The sequence below is a fragment of the Lissotriton vulgaris genome, unplaced genomic scaffold (assembly GCF_964263255.1).
Source record: "Lissotriton vulgaris unplaced genomic scaffold, aLisVul1.2 SCAFFOLD_1545, whole genome shotgun sequence".
In the NCBI taxonomy this organism is placed as follows: domain Eukaryota; kingdom Metazoa; phylum Chordata; class Amphibia; order Caudata; family Salamandridae; genus Lissotriton; species Lissotriton vulgaris.
In genome coordinates this window covers 571,184-588,954 of record NW_028247213.1, presented here as the reverse complement: position 1 = coordinate 588,954, position 17,771 = coordinate 571,184, and the positions used below count along the sequence as shown (strand labels likewise).

The window sequence follows — 17,771 nt, the reverse complement described above, 5'->3', positions numbered from 1 at the left end:
CACCAAATAGAAATAAACAATTCTGACATTAAACGTAAAGGTGACGATGCATTTGTATCATCACCTTGAGAAGGGTCACCGAGGAATTGAGCCCAGGGCTTCTGCACTTAAACACCAGAAACACTCCACTAAACTAAGATGCCTGTTGGTGCCAACAATTCCCAAAGTTAATGCATGTTCTAGGTGAGCAATGAACAGAATGCAGGGCTCTTATGAAAGCGAGGTCTGTGAATCAACAGATACATCCACATGCCAATTACTTTAGTGTTTTTAAGAGAATTCACTTTCTTGGAATGAGTCTGCATGAAACCATCTTCAGGGCCTGGACAATTTCATGGCAAAACGGCACCTCTCAACATTGCAGCCAAGACAATATAACAACTGTTTCTGCCCGGTTTCATACCGGGGACCTTTCGCGTGTGAGGCGAACGTGATAACCACTACACTACAGAAACAGATGTCTACAGTTGATTCTTCTGTGATGAAACTTCTCAAAACAGGCTATTCCAAGGGCCTCTGGTTTTAGATTTCTTTCATGCAACCTTCCCAGACAGCCCTAGCTGAACGCTTGTATATGCCATGCAAGTTCAGCATTTTTGCAAAATGCTTAAAGAGAAATGTTTCCTATTTGCTCAGGCAGGGCAAGGTTAAAAGCATGAGACTCTAGCAAATATTCATCCACTACTGCAAAGAGAAAATTGATATTGGCTTTGAAATGCATACTTCAATACTACTTTAAAAAAGCACCAATGAAAGGGCTCATCCGGGATTTGAACCCGGGACCTCTCGCACCCAAAGCGAGAATCATACCCCTAGACCAACGAGCCTTCGAAAGGCCCGCACCTCTGAAAAGCTAATACCAGCTCTAAGCACGCAATGAAGATCATGCTGGGGACTTTTTCATGCTTGGTCTGTGAATACACATGAAATTCAGTGTCAACTTACCCTTTCTCAAATGATATCACTATCATTTATAAGTGTCCCCTTTTATTTTGTCCCAGCATTGGACACGTCTTACAGCAAGTCAGCACTTATTTATCTATTTCTGCAGTGGCTAGACCCTAAAGAGAAAGAATAAAAAGCTGTTCATAACAACATAAGAAACACATGTTGCATTTTTTCTCAAATGCTTATTCCCTTTGTGCAAATCGGAATGCCAAGCTGAATAACTGGGCCACAGATTCTGGCTAATTATCTTTCCCTTGAATGCAAGTAGCAATAAAAACTGCCTAATGCAGGACTAAAGCATTCCTTGCAAGCCTCTAACATCATAACATAACTGAGCTGCTGGTAGCAAGCTAAGCAATACCTTCCCAAAATGAGAAGTACATGTGCTAATCCGCTCAATCAGCGCTCGATCAGGCTCGATCAGGCGAGATATAGAAAAGGTGGAAAGGGTCCAAATGGCTGTCCCTTCCTTTTTAGGGTGGGTCCTTCTGACTATCATAGGATTGCTTGTATAAGTGGCCAGGGTCAGAGAAAAAACTTTCAACCCTTCTCAGTGTTCTATCCAGAAGCAGGCATTTTCTGTGCCTTTAATTTCAGGCTTTTCCCAGCAGTCTCTGTTCTGCCTATGTAAATTAACAAAAGCAGTGCTTATTCATCACTTACTCTAATGTCCTTACTGTCCAGAAAGCTCTGCCTAAGTATGCTTTTTTTCTTTTTCAGTGAAATTCTAAATGTTTTTTCTGCCCAGTCTATGGCAGTAGAATGCTGCTTATGATGCCACATTTTGTTGAATCACCAAGGTACAACTACAGAGGAATATATGAGTCTGAACGACATGGAACTCTTAGCTAACACATCACAATGTGTGATGCTTGCCAACCAAGCACTAGATTCTGGAGCGCTGATGATCAGAACATTCTGCTCCTGAAGGAAAGGAAAGACAGCTTGATGGAAAATAAAGTCTCAGTTTTTATTAACGCTCTCTCTCTCCCAATATCTATCTATCTATCTATCTATCTATCTATCTATCTATCTATCTATCTATCTATCTATCTATCTATCTATCTATCTATCTATCTATCTATCTATCTATCTATCTATCTATCTATCTATCTATCTATCTATCTATCTATCTATCTATCTATGGATACCTGCGTACACATACATATAGATATGCCATGCATTCCTTTAGATTTGTTCCAACCTCTTACCATTTATTTGAGAATTCCTACTTTTCAAGTGACTGCAAATGAAGTCATTTCCGGCACTTTTTGGCCGGTGCAAGGTAACAAAAACACATGCCAACTTTTAATACAAATCATTGGTCTCTTTATTAACGCGCACTGTCAAACATGGGGCTTTCACACGTCAGGTAAACATGATAACCAATACACAACAGAAGCAGATGTAGATTGCTTATCAATGCCAGGATAGAATAGTTGTGAATTGAGTAATAGAAGGGCCCCTGAATTGATACTTATTATATACAGCCTGTAAGATAGTGAAAAATGCAGGCTAGGAAAGGAGATGCAAATATCAATGTATTAGAAAAATACATAAAGAGGAGTGATTTGCTTTTATTCATTCAAGGCTAGAAAAAATCAACATACTATTGCAAGCATTCATACACCACCAAATAGAAATAAACAATTCTGACATTAAACGTAAAGGTGACGATGCATTTGTATCATCACCTTGAGAAGGGTCACCGAGGAATTGAGCCCAGGGCTTCTGCACTTAAACACCAGAAACACTCCACTAAACTAAGATGCCTGTTGGTGCCAACAATTCCCAAAGTTAATGCATGTTCTAGGTGAGCAATGAACAGAATGCAGGGCTCTTATGAAAGCGAGGTCTGTGAATCAACAGATACATCCACATGCCAATTACTTTAGTGTTTTTAAGAGAATTCACTTTCTTGGAATGAGTCTGCATGAAACCATCTTCAGGGCCTGGACAATTTCATGGCAAAACGGCACCTCTCAACATTGCAGCCAAGACAATATAACAACTGTTTCTGCCCGGTTTCATACCGGGGACCTTTCGCGTGTGAGGCGAACGTGATAACCACTACACTACAGAAACAGATGTCTACAGTTGATTCTTCTGTGATGAAACTTCTCAAAACAGGCTATTCCAAGGGCCTCTGGTTTTAGATTTCTTTCATGCAACCTTCCCAGACAGCCCTAGCTGAACGCTTGTATATGCCATGCAAGTTCAGCATTTTTGCAAAATGCTTAAAGAGAAATGTTTCCTATTTGCTCAGGCAGGGCAAGGTTAAAAGCATGAGACTCTAGCAAATATTCATCCACTACTGCAAAGAGAAAATTGATATTGGCTTTGAAATGCATACTTCAATACTACTTTAAAAAAGCACCAATGAAAGGGCTCATCCGGGATTTGAACCCGGGACCTCTCGCACCCAAAGCGAGAATCATACCCCTAGACCAACGAGCCTTCGAAAGGCCCGCACCTCTGAAAAGCTAATACCAGCTCTAAGCACGCAATGAAGATCATGCTGGGGACTTTTTCATGCTTGGTCTGTGAATACACATGAAATTCAGTGTCAACTTACCCTTTCTCAAATGATATCACTATCATTTATAAGTGTCCCCTTTTATTTTGTCCCAGCATTGGACACGTCTTACAGCAAGTCAGCACTTATTTATCTATTTCTGCAGTGGCTAGACCCTAAAGAGAAAGAATAAAAAGCTGTTCATAACAACATAAGAAACACATGTTGCATTTTTTCTCAAATGCTTATTCCCTTTGTGCAAATCGGAATGCCAAGCTGAATAACTGGGCCACAGATTCTGGCTAATTATCTTTCCCTTGAATGCAAGTAGCAATAAAAACTGCCTAATGCAGGACTAAAGCATTCCTTGCAAGCCTCTAACATCATAACATAACTGAGCTGCTGGTAGCAAGCTAAGCAATACCTTCCCAAAATGAGAAGTACATGTGCTAATCCGCTCAATCAGCGCTCGATCAGGCTCGATCAGGCGAGATATAGAAAAGGTGGAAAGGGTCCAAATGGCTGTCCCTTCCTTTTTAGGGTGGGTCCTTCTGACTATCATAGGATTGCTTGTATAAGTGGCCAGGGTCAGAGAAAAAACTTTCAACCCTTCTCAGTGTTCTATCCAGAAGCAGGCATTTTCTGTGCCTTTAATTTCAGGCTTTTCCCAGCAGTCTCTGTTCTGCCTATGTAAATTAACAAAAGCAGTGCTTATTCATCACTTACTCTAATGTCCTTACTGTCCAGAAAGCTCTGCCTAAGTATGCTTTTTTTCTTTTTCAGTGAAATTCTAAATGTTTTTTCTGCCCAGTCTATGGCAGTAGAATGCTGCTTATGATGCCACATTTTGTTGAATCACCAAGGTACAACTACAGAGGAATATATGAGTCTGAACGACATGGAACTCTTAGCTAACACATCACAATGTGTGATGCTTGCCAACCAAGCACTAGATTCTGGAGCGCTGATGATCAGAACATTCTGCTCCTGAAGGAAAGGAAAGACAGCTTGATGGAAAATAAAGTCTCAGTTTTTATTAACGCTCTCTCTCTCCATATCTATCTATCTATCTATCTATCTATCTATCTATCTATCTATCTATCTATCTATCTATCTATCTATCTATCTATCTATCTATCTATCTATCTATCTATCTATCTATCTATCTATCTATCTATCTATCTATCTATCTATATATGGATACCTGCGTACACATACATATAGATATGCCATGCATTCCTTTAGATTTGTTCCAACCTCTTACCATTTATTTGAGAATTCCTACTTTTCAAGTGACTGCAAATGAAGTCATTTCCGGCACTTTTTGGCCGGTGCAAGGTAACAAAAACACATGCCAACTTTTAATACAAATCATTGGTCTCTTTATTAACGCGCACTGTCAAACATGGGGCTTTCACACGTCAGGTAAACATGATAACCAATACACAACAGAAGCAGATGTAGATTGCTTATCAATGCCAGGATAGAATAGTTGTGAATTGAGTAATAGAAGGGCCCCTGAATTGATACTTATTATATACAGCCTGTAAGATAGTGAAAAATGCAGGCTAGGAAAGGAGATGCAAATATCAATGTATTAGAAAAATACATAAAGAGGAGTGATTTGCTTTTATTCATTCAAGGCTAGAAAAAATCAACATACTATTGCAAGCATTCATACACCACCAAATAGAAATAAACAATTCTGACATTAAACGTAAAGGTGACGATGCATTTGTATCATCACCTTGAGAAGGGTCACCGAGGAATTGAGCCCAGGGCTTCTGCACTTAAACACCAGAAACACTCCACTAAACTAAGATGCCTGTTGGTGCCAACAATTCCCAAAGTTAATGCATGTTCTAGGTGAGCAATGAACAGAATGCAGGGCTCTTATGAAAGCGAGGTCTGTGAATCAACAGATACATCCACATGCCAATTACTTTAGTGTTTTTAAGAGAATTCACTTTCTTGGAATGAGTCTGCATGAAACCATCTTCAGGGCCTGGACAATTTCATGGCAAAACGGCACCTCTCAACATTGCAGCCAAGACAATATAACAACTGTTTCTGCCCGGTTTCATACCGGGGACCTTTCGCGTGTGAGGCGAACGTGATAACCACTACACTACAGAAACAGATGTCTACAGTTGATTCTTCTGTGATGAAACTTCTCAAAACAGGCTATTCCAAGGGCCTCTGGTTTTAGATTTCTTTCATGCAACCTTCCCAGACAGCCCTAGCTGAACGCTTGTATATGCCATGCAAGTTCAGCATTTTTGCAAAATGCTTAAAGAGAAATGTTTCCTATTTGCTCAGGCAGGGCAAGGTTAAAAGCATGAGACTCTAGCAAATATTCATCCACTACTGCAAAGAGAAAATTGATATTGGCTTTGAAATGCATACTTCAATACTACTTTAAAAAAGCACCAATGAAAGGGCTCATCCGGGATTTGAACCCGGGACCTCTCGCACCCAAAGCGAGAATCATACCCCTAGACCAACGAGCCTTCGAAAGGCCCGCACCTCTGAAAAGCTAATACCAGCTCTAAGCACGCAATGAAGATCATGCTGGGGACTTTTTCATGCTTGGTCTGTGAATACACATGAAATTCAGTGTCAACTTACCCTTTCTCAAATGATATCACTATCATTTATAAGTGTCCCCTTTTATTTTGTCCCAGCATTGGACACGTCTTACAGCAAGTCAGCACTTATTTATCTATTTCTGCAGTGGCTAGACCCTAAAGAGAAAGAATAAAAAGCTGTTCATAACAACATAAGAAACACATGTTGCATTTTTTCTCAAATGCTTATTCCCTTTGTGCAAATCGGAATGCCAAGCTGAATAACTGGGCCACAGATTCTGGCTAATTATCTTTCCCTTGAATGCAAGTAGCAATAAAAACTGCCTAATGCAGGACTAAAGCATTCCTTGCAAGCCTCTAACATCATAACATAACTGAGCTGCTGGTAGCAAGCTAAGCAATACCTTCCCAAAATGAGAAGTACATGTGCTAATCCGCTCAATCAGCGCTCGATCAGGCTCGATCAGGCGAGATATAGAAAAGGTGGAAAGGGTCCAAATGGTTGTCCCTTCCTTTTTAGGGTGGGTCCTTCTGACTATCATAGGATTGCTTGTATAAGTGGCCAGGGTCAGAGAAAAAACTTTCAACCCTTCTCAGTGTTCTATCCAGAAGCAGGCATTTTCTGTGCCTTTAATTTCAGGCTTTTCCCAGCAGTCTCTGTTCTGCCTATGTAAATTAACAAAAGCAGTGCTTATTCATCACTTACTCTAATGTCCTTACTGTCCAGAAAGCTCTGCCTAAGTATGCTTTTTTTCTTTTTCAGTGAAATTCTAAATGTTTTTTCTGCCCAGTCTATGGCAGTAGAATGCTGCTTATGATGCCACATTTTGTTGAATCACCAAGGTACAACTACAGAGGAATATATGAGTCTGAACGACATGGAACTCTTAGCTAACACATCACAATGTGTGATGCTTGCCAACCAAGCACTAGATTCTGGAGCGCTGATGATCAGAACATTCTGCTCCTGAAGGAAAGGAAAGACAGCTTGATGGAAAATAAAGTCTCAGTTTATATTAACGCTCTCTCTCTCCCAATATCTATCTATCTATCTATCTATCTATCTATCTATCTATCTATCTATCTATCTATCTATCTATCTATCTATCTATCTATCTATCTATCTATCTATCTATCTATCTATCTATCTATCTATCTATCTATCTATCTATCTATCTATCTATCTATCTATCTATCTATCTATCTTTATATATGGATACCTGCGTACACATACATATAGATATGCCATGCATTCCTTTAGATTTGTTCCAACCTCTTACCATTTATTTGAGAATTCCTACTTTTCAAGTGACTGCAAATGAAGTCATTTCCGGCACTTTTTGGCCGGTGCAAGGTAACAAAAACACATGCCAACTTTTAATACAAATCATTGGTCTCTTTATTAACGCGCACTGTCAAACATGGGGCTTTCACACGTCAGGTAAACATGATAACCAATACACAACAGAAGCAGATGTAGATTGCTTATCAATGCCAGGATAGAATAGTTGTGAATTGAGTAATAGAAGGGCCCCTGAATTGATACTTATTATATACAGCCTGTAAGATAGTGAAAAATGCAGGCTAGGAAAGGAGATGCAAATATCAATGTATTAGAAAAATACATAAAGAGGAGTGATTTGCTTTTATTCATTCAAGGCTAGAAAAAATCAACATACTATTGCAAGCATTCATACACCACCAAATAGAAATAAACAATTCTGACATTAAACGTAAAGGTGACGATGCATTTGTATCATCACCTTGAGAAGGGTCACCGAGGAATTGAGCCCAGGGCTTCTGCACTTAAACACCAGAAACACTCCACTAAACTAAGATGCCTGTTGGTGCCAACAATTCCCAAAGTTAATGCATGTTCTAGGTGAGCAATGAACAGAATGCAGGGCTCTTATGAAAGCGAGGTCTGTGAATCAACAGATACATCCACATGCCAATTACTTTAGTGTTTTTAAGAGAATTCACTTTCTTGGAATGAGTCTGCATGAAACCATCTTCAGGGCCTGGACAATTTCATGGCAAAACGGCACCTCTCAACATTGCAGCCAAGACAATATAACAACTGTTTCTGCCCGGTTTCATACCGGGGACCTTTCGCGTGTGAGGCGAACGTGATAACCACTACACTACAGAAACAGATGTCTACAGTTGATTCTTCTGTGATGAAACTTCTCAAAACAGGCTATTCCAAGGGCCTCTGGTTTTAGATTTCTTTCATGCAACCTTCCCAGACAGCCCTAGCTGAACGCTTGTATATGCCATGCAAGTTCAGCATTTTTGCAAAATGCTTAAAGAGAAATGTTTCCTATTTGCTCAGGCAGGGCAAGGTTAAAAGCATGAGACTCTAGCAAATATTCATCCACTACTGCAAAGAGAAAATTGATATTGGCTTTGAAATGCATACTTCAATACTACTTTAAAAAAGCACCAATGAAAGGGCTCATCCGGGATTTGAACCCGGGACCTCTCGCACCCAAAGCGAGAATCATACCCCTAGACCAACGAGCCTTCGAAAGGCCCGCACCTCTGAAAAGCTAATACCAGCTCTAAGCACGCAATGAAGATCATGCTGGGGACTTTTTCATGCTTGGTCTGTGAATACACATGAAATTCAGTGTCAACTTACCCTTTCTCAAATGATATCACTATCATTTATAAGTGTCCCCTTTTATTTTGTCCCAGCATTGGACACGTCTTACAGCAAGTCAGCACTTATTTATCTATTTCTGCAGTGGCTAGACCCTAAAGAGAAAGAATAAAACGCTGTTCATAACAACATAAGAAACACATGTTGCATTTTTTCTCAAATGCTTATTCCCTTTGTGCAAATCGGAATGCCAAGCTGAATAACTGGGCCACAGATTCTGGCTAATTATCTTTCCCTTGAATGCAAGTAGCAATAAAAACTGCCTAATGCAGGACTAAAGCATTCCTTGCAAGCCTCTAACATCATAACATAACTGAGCTGCTGGTAGCAAGCTAAGCAATACCTTCCCAAAATGAGAAGTACATGTGCTAATCCGCTCAATCAGCGCTCGATCAGGCGAGATATAGAAAAGGTGGAAAGGGTCCAAATGGCTGTCCCTTCCTTTTTAGGGTGGGTCCTTCTGACTATCATAGGATTGCTTGTATAAGTGGCCAGGGTCAGAGAAAAAACTTTCAACCCTTCTCAGTGTTCTATCCAGAAGCAGGCATTTTCTGTGCCTTTAATTTCAGGCTTTTCCCAGCAGTCTCTGTTCTGCCTATGTAAATTAACAAAAGCAGTGCTTATTCATCACTTACTCTAATGTCCTTACTGTCCAGAAAGCTCTGCCTAAGTATGCTTTTTTTCTTTTTCAGTGAAATTCTAAATGTTTTTTCTGCCCAGTCTATGGCAGTAGAATGCTGCTTATGATGCCACATTTTGTTGAATCACCAAGGTACAACTACAGAGGAATATATGAGTCTGAACGACATGGAACTCTTAGCTAACACATCACAATGTGTGATGCTTGCCAACCAAGCACTAGATTCTGGAGCGCTGATGATCAGAACATTCTGCTCCTGAAGGAAAGGAAAGACAGCTTGATGGAAAATAAAGTCTCAGTTTATATTAACGCTCTCTCTCTCCCAATATCTATCTATCTATCTATCTATCTATCTATCTATCTATCTATCTATCTATCTATCTATCTATCTATCTATCTATCTATCTATCTATCTATCTATCTATCTATCTATCTATCTATCTATCTATCTATCTATCTATCTATCTATCTATCTATCTATCTATCTATCTATCTATCTATCTATCTATCTATCTATCTATCTATCTATCCATCCATCCATCCATCCATCCATCTATCTATCTATCTATCTATCTATCTATCTATCTATCTATCTATCTATCTATCTATCTATCTATCTATCTATCTATCTATCTATCTATCTATCTATCTATCTATCTATCTATCTATCTATCTATCTATCTTTATATATGGATACCTGCGTACACATACATATAGATATGCCAGGCATTCCTTTAGATTTGTTCCAACCTCTTACCATTTATTTGAGAATCCCTACTTTTCAAGTGACTGCAAATTAAGTCATTTCCGGCACTTTTTGGCCGGTGCAAGGTAACAAAAACACATGACAACTTTTAATAAAAATCATTGGTCTCTTTATTAACGCGCACTGTCAAACATGGGGCTTTCACACGTCAGGTAAACATGATAACCAATATACAACAGAAGCAGATGTAGATTGCTTATCAATGCCGGGATAGAACAGTTGTGAATTGAGTAGAAGAAGGGCCCCTGAATTGATACTTATTATATACAGCCTCTAAGATAGTGAAAAATGCAGGCTAGGAAAGGAGATGCAAATATCAATGTATTAGAAAAATACATAAAGAGGAGTGATTTGCTTTTATTCATTCAAGGCTAGAAAAAATCAACATACTATTGCAAGCATTCATACACCACCAAATAGAAATAAACAATTCTGACATTAAACGTAAAGGTGACGATGCATTTGTATCATCACCTTGAGAAGGGTCACCGAGGAATTGAGCCCAGGGCTTCTGCACTTAAACACCAGAAACACTCCACTAAACTAAGATGCCTGTTGGTGCCAACAATTCCCAAAGTTAATGCATGTTCTAGGTGAGCAATGAACAGAATGCAGGGCTCTTTTCAAAGCGAGGTCTGTGAATCAACAGATACATCCACATGCCAATTACTTTAGTGTTTTTAAGAGAATTCACTTTCTTGGAACGAGTCTGCATGAAACCATCTTCAGGGCCTGGACAATTTCATGGCAAAACGGCACCTCTCAACATTGCAGCCAAGACAATATAACAACTGTTTCTGCCCGGTTTCGAACCGGGGACCTTTCGCGTGTGAGGCAAACGTGATAACCACTACACTACAGAAACAGATGTCTACAGTTGATTCTTCTGTGATGAAACTTCTCAAAACAGGCTATTCCAAGGGCCTCTGGTTTTAGATTTCTTTCATGCAACCTTCCCAGACAGCCCTAGCTGAACGCTTGTATATGCCATGCAAGTTCAGCATTTTTGCAAAATGCTTAAAGAGAAATGTTTCCTATTTGCTCAGGCAGGGCAAGGTTAAAAGCATGAGACTCTAGCAAATATTCATCCACTACTGCAAAGAGAAAATTGATATTGGCTTTGAAATGCATACTTCAATACTACTTTAAAAAAGCACCAATGAAAGGGCTCGTCTGGGATTTGAACCCGGGACCTCTCGCACCCAAAGCGAGAATCATACCCCTAGACCAACGAGCCTTCGAAAGGCCTGCACCTCTGAAAAGCTAATACCAGCTCTAAGCACGCAATGAAGATCATGCTGGGGACTTTTTCATGCTTGGTCTGTGAATACACATGAAATTCAGTGTCAACTTACCCTTTCTCAAATGATATCACTATCATTTATAAGTGTCCCCTTTTATTTTGTCCCAGCATTGGACACGTCTTACAGGAAGTCAGCACTTATTTATCTATTTCTGCAGTGGCTAGACCCTAAAGAGAAAGAATAAAAAGCTGTTCATAACAACATAAGAAACACATGTTGCATTTTTTCTCAAATGCTTATTCCCTTTGTGCAAATCGGAATGCCAAGCTGAATAACTGGGTCACAGATTCTGGCTAATTATCTTTCCCTTGAATGCAAGTAGCAATAAAAACTGCCTAATGCAGGACTAAAGCATTCCTTGCAAGCCTCTAACATCATAACATAACTGAGCTGCTGGTAGCAAGCTAAGCAATACCTTCCCAAAATGAGAAGTACATGTGCTAATCCGCTCAATCAGCGCTCGATCAGGCTCGATCAGGCGAGATATAGAAAAGGTGGAAAGGGTCCAAATGGCTGTCCCTTCCTTTTTAGGGTGGGTCCTTCTGACTATCATAGGATTGCTTGTATAAGTGGCCAGGGTCAGAGAAAAAACTTTCAACCCTTCTCAGTGTTCTATCCAGAAGCAGGCATTTTCTGTGCCTTTAATTTCAGGCTTTTCCCAGCAGTCTCTGTTCTGCCTATGTAAATTAACAAAAGCAGTGCTTATTCATCACTTACTCTAATGTCCTTACTGTCCAGAAAGCTCTGCCTAAGTATGCTTTTTTTCTTTTTCAGTGAAATTCTAAATGTTTTTTCTGCCCAGTCTATGGCAGTAGAATGCTGCTTATGATGCCACATTTTGTTGAATCACCAAGGTACAACTACAGAGGAATATATGAGTCTGAACGACATGGAACTCTTAGCTAACACATCACAATGTGTGATGCTTGCCAACCAAGCACTAGATTCTGGAGCGCTGATGATCAGAACATTCTGCTCCTGAAGGAAAGGAAAGACAGCTTGATGGAAAATAAAGTCTCAGTTTATATTAACGCTCTCTCTCTCCCAATATCTATCTATCTATCTATCTATCTATCTATCTATCTATCTATCTATCTATCTATCTATCTATCTATCTATCTATCTATCTATCTATCTATCTATCTATCTATCTATCTATCTATCTATCTATCTATCTATCTATCTTTATATATGGATACCTGCGTACACATACATATAGATATGCCATGCATTCCTTTAGATTTGTTCCAACCTCTTACCATTTATTTGAGAATTCCTACTTTTCAAGTGACTGCAAATGAAGTCATTTCCGGCACTTTTTGGCCGGTGCAAGGTAACAAAAACACATGCCAACTTTTAATACAAATCATTGGTCTCTTTATTAACGCGCACTGTCAAACATGGGGCTTTCACACGTCAGGTAAACATGATAACCAATACACAACAGAAGCAGATGTAGATTGCTTATCAATGCCAGGATAGAATAGTTGTGAATTGAGTAATAGAAGGGCCCCTGAATTGATACTTATTATATACAGCCTGTAAGATAGTGAAAAATGCAGGCTAGGAAAGGAGATGCAAATATCAATGTATTAGAAAAATACATAAAGAGGAGTGATTTGCTTTTATTCATTCAAGGCTAGAAAAAATCAACATACTATTGCAAGCATTCATACACCACCAAATAGAAATAAACAATTCTGACATTAAACGTAAAGGTGACGATGCATTTGTATCATCACCTTGAGAAGGGTCACCGAGGAATTGAGCCCAGGGCTTCTGCACTTAAACACCAGAAACACTCCACTAAACTAAGATGCCTGTTGGTGCCAACAATTCCCAAAGTTAATGCATGTTCTAGGTGAGCAATGAACAGAATGCAGGGCTCTTATGAAAGCGAGGTCTGTGAATCAACAGATACATCCACATGCCAATTACTTTAGTGTTTTTAAGAGAATTCACTTTCTTGGAATGAGTCTGCATGAAACCATCTTCAGGGCCTGGACAATTTCATGGCAAAACGGCACCTCTCAACATTGCAGCCAAGACAATATAACAACTGTTTCTGCCCGGTTTCATACCGGGGACCTTTCGCGTGTGAGGCGAACGTGATAACCACTACACTACAGAAACAGATGTCTACAGTTGATTCTTCTGTGATGAAACTTCTCAAAACAGGCTATTCCAAGGGCCTCTGGTTTTAGATTTCTTTCATGCAACCTTCCCAGACAGCCCTAGCTGAACGCTTGTATATGCCATGCAAGTTCAGCATTTTTGCAAAATGCTTAAAGAGAAATGTTTCCTATTTGCTCAGGCAGGGCAAGGTTAAAAGCATGAGACTCTAGCAAATATTCATCCACTACTGCAAAGAGAAAATTGATATTGGCTTTGAAATGCATACTTCAATACTACTTTAAAAAAGCACCAATGAAAGGGCTCATCCGGGATTTGAACCCGGGACCTCTCGCACCCAAAGCGAGAATCATACCCCTAGACCAACGAGCCTTCGAAAGGCCCGCACCTCTGAAAAGCTAATACCAGCTCTAAGCACGCAATGAAGATCATGCTGGGGACTTTTTCATGCTTGGTCTGTGAATACACATGAAATTCAGTGTCAACTTACCCTTTCTCAAATGATATCACTATCATTTATAAGTGTCCCCTTTTATTTTGTCCCAGCATTGGACACGTCTTACAGCAAGTCAGCACTTATTTATCTATTTCTGCAGTGGCTAGACCCTAAAGAGAAAGAATAAAAAGCTGTTCATAACAACATAAGAAACACATGTTGCATTTTTTCTCAAATGCTTATTCCCTTTGTGCAAATCGGAATGCCAAGCTGAATAACTGGGCCACAGATTCTGGCTAATTATCTTTCCCTTGAATGCAAGTAGCAATAAAAACTGCCTAATGCAGGACTAAAGCATTCCTTGCAAGCCTCTAACATCATAACATAACTGAGCTGCTGGTAGCAAGCTAAGCAATACCTTCCCAAAATGAGAAGTACATGTGCTAATCCGCTCAATCAGCGCTCGATCAGGCTCGATCAGGCGAGATATAGAAAAGGTGGAAAGGGTCCAAATGGCTGTCCCTTCCTTTTTAGGGTGGGTCCTTCTGACTATCATAGGATTGCTTGTATAAGTGGCCAGGGTCAGAGAAAAAACTTTCAACCCTTCTCAGTGTTCTATCCAGAAGCAGGCATTTTCTGTGCCTTTAATTTCAGGCTTTTCCCAGCAGTCTCTGTTCTGCCTATGTAAATTAACAAAAGCAGTGCTTATTCATCACTTACTCTAATGTCCTTACTGTCCAGAAAGCTCTGCCTAAGTATGCTTTTTTTCTTTTTCAGTGAAATTCTAAATGTTTTTTCTGCCCAGTCTATGGCAGTAGAATGCTGCTTATGATGCCACATTTTGTTGAATCACCAAGGTACAACTACAGAGGAATATATGAGTCTGAACGACATGGAACTCTTAGCTAACACATCACAATGTGTGATGCTTGCCAACCAAGCACTAGATTCTGGAGCGCTGATGATCAGAACATTCTGCTCCTGAAGGAAAGGAAAGACAGCTTGATGGAAAATAAAGTCTCAGTTTATATTAACGCTCTCTCTCTCCCAATATCTATCTATCTATCTATCTATCTATCTATCTATCTATCTATCTATCTATCTATCTATCTATCTATCTATCTATCTATCTATCTATCTATCTATCTATCTATCTATCTATCTATCTATCTATCTATCTATCTATCTATCTATCTATCTATCTATCTATCTATCCATCCATCCATCCATCTATCTATCTATCTATCTATCTATCTATCTATCTATCTATCTATCTATCTATCTATCTTTATATATGGATACCTGCGTACACATACATATAGATATGCCATGCATTCCTTTAGATTTGTTCCAACCTCTTACCATTTATTTGAGAATCCCTACTTTTCAAGTGACTGCAAATTAAGTCATTTCCGGCACTTTTTGGCCGGTGCAAGGTAACAAAAACACATGACAACTTTTAATAAAAATCATTGGTCTCTTTATTAACGCGCACTGTCAAACATGGGGCTTTCACACGTCAGGTAAACATGATAACCAATATACAACAGAAGCAGATGTAGATTGCTTATCAATGCCGGGATAGAACAGTTGTGAATTGAGTAGAAGAAGGGCCCCTGAATTGATACTTATTATATACAGCCTCTAAGATAGTGAAAAATGCAGGCTAGGAAAGGAGATGCAAATATCAATGTATTAGAAAAATACATAAAGAGGAGTGATTTGCTTTTATTCATTCAAGGCTAGAAAAAATCAACATACTATTGCAAGCATTCATACACCACCAAATAGAAATAAACAATTCTGACATTAAACGTAAAGGTGACGATGCATTTGTATCATCACCTTGAGAAGGGTCACCGAGGAATTGAGCCCAGGGCTTCTGCACTTAAACACCAGAAACACTCCACTAAACTAAGATGCCTGTTGGTGCCAACAATTCCCAAAGTTAATGCATGTTCTAGGTGAGCAATGAACAGAATGCAGGGCTCTTTTCAAAGCGAGGTCTGTGAATCAACAGATACATCCACATGCCAATTACTTTAGTGTTTTTAAGAGAATTCACTTTCTTGGAACGAGTCTGCATGAAACCATCTTCAGGGCCTGGACAATTTCATGGCAAAACAGCACCTCTCAACATTGCAGCCAAGACAATATAACAACTGTTTCTGCCCGGTTTCGAACCGGGGACCTTTCGCGTGTGAGGCAAACGTGATAACCACTACACTACAGAAACAGATGTCTACAGTTGATTCTTCTGTGATGAAACTTCTCAAAACAGGCTATTCCAAGGGCCTCTGGTTTTAGATTTCTTTCATGCAACCTTCCCAGACAGCCCTAGCTGAACGCTTGTATATGCCATGCAAGTTCAGCATTTTTGCAAAATGCTTAAAGAGAAATGTTTCCTATTTGCTCAGGCAGGGCAAGGTTAAAAGCATGAGACTCTAGCAAATATTCATCCACTACTGCAAAGAGAAAATTGATATTGGCTTTGAAATGCATACTTCAATATTACTTTAAAAAAGCACCAATGAAAGGGCTCGTCTGGGATTTGAACCCGGGACCTCTCGCACCCAAAGCGAGAATCATACCCCTAGACCAACGAGCCTTCGAAAGGCCTGCACCTCTGAAAAGCTAATACCAGCTCTAAGCACGCAATGAAGATCATGCTGGGGACTTTTTCATGCTTGGTCTGTGAATACACATGAAATTCAGTGTCAACTTACCCTTTCTCAAATGATATCACTATCATTTATAAGTGTCCCCTTTTATTTTGTCCCAGCATTGGACACGTCTTACAGGAAGTCAGCACTTATTTATCTATTTCTGCAGTGGCTAGACCCTAAAGAGAAAGAATAAAAAGCTGTTCATAACAACATAAGAAACACATGTTGCATTTTTTCTCAAATGCTTATTCCCTTTGTGCAAATCGGAATGCCAAGCTGAATAACTGGGTCACAGATTCTGGCTAATTATCTTTCCCTTGAATGCAAGTAGCAATAAAAACTGCCTAATGCAGGACTAAAGCATTCCTTGCAAGCCTCTAACATCATAACATAACTGAGCTGCTGGTAGCAAGCTAAGCAATACCTTCCCAAAATGAGAAGTACATGTGCTAATCCGCTCAATCAGCGCTCGATCAGGCTCGATCAGGCGAGATATAGAAAAGGTGGAAAGGGTCCAAATGGCTGTCCCTTCCTTTTTAGGGTGGGTCCTTCTGACTATCATAGGATTGCTTGTATAAGTGGCCAGGGTCAGAGAAAAAACTTTCAACCCTTCTCAGTGTTCTATCCAGAAGCAGGCATTTTCTGTGCCTTTAATTTCAGGCTTTTCCCAGCAGTCTCTGTTCTGCCTATGTAAATTAACAAAAGCAGTGCTTATTCATCACTTACTCTAATGTCCTTACTGTCCAGAAAGCTCTGCCTAAGTATGCTTTTTTTCTTTTTCAGTGAAATTCTAAATGTTTTTTCTGCCCAGTCTATGGCAGTAGAATGCTGCTTATGATGCCACATTTTGTTGAATCACCAAGGTACAACTACAGAGGAATATATGAGTCTGAACGACATGGAACTCTTAGCTAACACATCACAATGTGTGATGCTTGCCAACCAAGCACTAGATTCTGGAGCGCTGATGATCAGAACATTCTGCTCCTGAAGGAAAGGAAAGACAGCTTGATGGAAAATAAAGTCTCAGTTTATATTAATGCTCTCTCTCTCCCAATATCTATCTATCTATCTATCTATCTATCTATCTATCTATCTATCTATCTATCT

The 17,771-nt window shown here is 39.6% G+C and overlaps 7 non-coding genes across 7 annotated transcripts; all 7 read right to left on the bottom strand.

Moving 5' to 3' along the window:
• Nucleotides 1-755: 755 nt before the first annotated feature.
• TRNAP-UGG (transfer RNA proline (anticodon UGG)) lies at nucleotides 756-827 on the bottom strand. The gene has a single exon. It is a non-coding gene; the product is annotated as a tRNA-Pro (tRNA).
• Nucleotides 828-3,333: 2,506 nt separating this feature from the next.
• Nucleotides 3,334-3,405, bottom strand: TRNAP-UGG (transfer RNA proline (anticodon UGG)). Its single transcript has one exon. It is a non-coding gene; the product is annotated as a tRNA-Pro (tRNA).
• A 2,496-nt stretch (nucleotides 3,406-5,901) lies between these two features.
• Nucleotides 5,902-5,973, bottom strand: TRNAP-UGG (transfer RNA proline (anticodon UGG)). The gene has a single exon. It is a non-coding gene; the product is annotated as a tRNA-Pro (tRNA).
• A 2,532-nt stretch (nucleotides 5,974-8,505) lies between these two features.
• Nucleotides 8,506-8,577, bottom strand: TRNAP-UGG (transfer RNA proline (anticodon UGG)). The gene has a single exon. It is a non-coding gene; the product is annotated as a tRNA-Pro (tRNA).
• Nucleotides 8,578-10,914: 2,337 nt separating this feature from the next.
• TRNAV-CAC (transfer RNA valine (anticodon CAC)) lies at nucleotides 10,915-10,987 on the bottom strand. Its single transcript has one exon. It is a non-coding gene; the product is annotated as a tRNA-Val (tRNA).
• Nucleotides 10,988-13,859: 2,872 nt separating this feature from the next.
• On the bottom strand, nucleotides 13,860-13,931 carry TRNAP-UGG (transfer RNA proline (anticodon UGG)). The gene has a single exon. It is a non-coding gene; the product is annotated as a tRNA-Pro (tRNA).
• Nucleotides 13,932-16,158: 2,227 nt separating this feature from the next.
• Nucleotides 16,159-16,231, bottom strand: TRNAV-CAC (transfer RNA valine (anticodon CAC)). Its single transcript has one exon. It is a non-coding gene; the product is annotated as a tRNA-Val (tRNA).
• Nucleotides 16,232-17,771: the final 1,540 nt, after the last annotated feature.